At 48.3% G+C, this 1,701-nt stretch overlaps 1 protein-coding gene across 2 annotated transcripts in view; it reads left to right on the top strand.

The window, feature by feature from the left end:
* The window catches only part of LOC109467347, an 8,771-nt gene that overhangs the window by 4,115 nt on the left and 2,955 nt on the right, over positions 1–1,701 (top strand). The gene's annotated exons all lie outside the window — the stretch shown is intronic.

Here is a 1,701-nt window from a genome sequence, read left to right as displayed (position 1 = left end):
AGCTCACTGGCCAAGGTTACATAAAACACAGAGCGGATACTAACAGCAAGCTTCCAGGGGAACCCAGTAGCAAGTATCATTGTCACTTACTGCCCAACCAACACTGCAGATGAGGATACAGTGAAGGCTCACTATGAGGACCTGGCAAGAGCCATTGAAGCCATTCCAGCCCACAACCTATTACTGGTAATAGGGGACTTCAATGCAAGAATAGGTGACCACATTCCATAAGGAAACCAATAGAAACGGGAGACTGTTGTTGGATCTGGCTAATGAGAAGGACCTAGTCGTCTCTAGCACCGACTTTTGTAAGAAGGCAGGAAAGCTTTGGACCTTCATCAGCCCAGGAGGCATGAAGTACCAGTTAGACTACGTGCTTATACGTAGGAAATGGCGTAACAGCATGCTGAATGTGGAGGCATACAGTTCTTTTGCAAGTGTCGGCTCAGACCATAGAATTGTCTCTGCCAGGGTGAGACTGAGCCTGAGGAAGAAGAAAGCAGAGCCAAGGAAAAGGCCGTACGATTGGAACTTGTTCAAGACCAGGAGTGACCTACAGGAGCAGTACACGATCGAGGTGCACAATAGGTTTCAACCATTGAAGGATCTCGATGAATCTGCTACGGAAAGGTACGAGAGGTTCATCAAAGCTACCGAGGAGGCAGCAGAGAAAGTGGTCCCACTCAGAAAGAGGGGAAGGAGGGCAAGACACTCAGAAGACCCCAGGGTGGCAAAGGTCAGACACGAGCTGAATGAAGTGTATGGGAGGTACAAAGAGAACACATCCGAAGCAAACAGACAAGAGTACAGACAGACCAAGAAGAAGCTAAAAGAAGCCTACATTACAGTGGAGGAAGAAGATCTTAGCAACAAGATCAGAGAGGTGGAGAAAGCTCATCTGAACTGCAAACATGGACAGAGCTGGAAATTGATTAATGATATCACCGACAGAAAGGCAACTAGGAAGGGTCAACTAGAAGGAAATACACAGGAGGAAAGGATTGAGAACTGGTACAACCACTTCAAAACTCTTCTTGGAAGTCCCCCTAACATCACGGACGAGGACGAGGAAATCCCTACTGTGTTCGAGGAGCTTGACATCAAAGTTGGTCCGTTCGAGCAGGGGGAATACGAGAAGGCTAAGAAATCTCTGGTTGAAGGAAAGGCTTCTGGAGAGGATGGAATACCCCCAGAAGTTCTGAAGAGATGCGGAGGGTTGGACAGAATCATCCTGGATTTCTGTAACAGAGTATTGACCAGAGGAGAAAACCAGAGCACGTGGTCCCTGCTAAACATCGTCCCAATACCCAAATCTGGAGACCTTAGACTTGGGAGTAACTACAGGGGCATCAGCCTGAGCTCACTGGTGGCCAAGATCTTCAACAAGATGCTGCTCAACCGAATAAGACCAGCAGTGGACGGTCTTCTGAGATGTAACCAAAACGGGTTCAGGGAAGGAAGGTCGACAGTTGGTCATGTTCTTGCACTACGAAGACTGATTGAGGGCATAAAGAGTCACAACCTACCTGCCATAATCACCTTCATAGATTTTAAAAAGGCGTTCGATACCATCCACAGGGGCAAGATGTTGAGGATCTTGAACGCCTACGGCATCCCAGAGCAGATCGTCCACGCCATCGGCAGTCTCTATGAGGGCACAATGGCAAAAGTGGTAACTCCAGACGGGGACACCAGGCCTTT

The sequence above is a fragment of the Branchiostoma belcheri genome, unplaced genomic scaffold (assembly GCF_001625305.1).
Source record: "Branchiostoma belcheri isolate BF01 breed outbred unplaced genomic scaffold, Haploidv18h27 scaffold18, whole genome shotgun sequence".
Classification (NCBI taxonomy): Eukaryota; Metazoa; Chordata; class Leptocardii; order Amphioxiformes; family Branchiostomatidae; genus Branchiostoma; species Branchiostoma belcheri.
The sequence above is the reverse complement of the archived record's forward strand: the minus strand, read 5'-3'. Positions and strand labels throughout refer to the sequence as shown.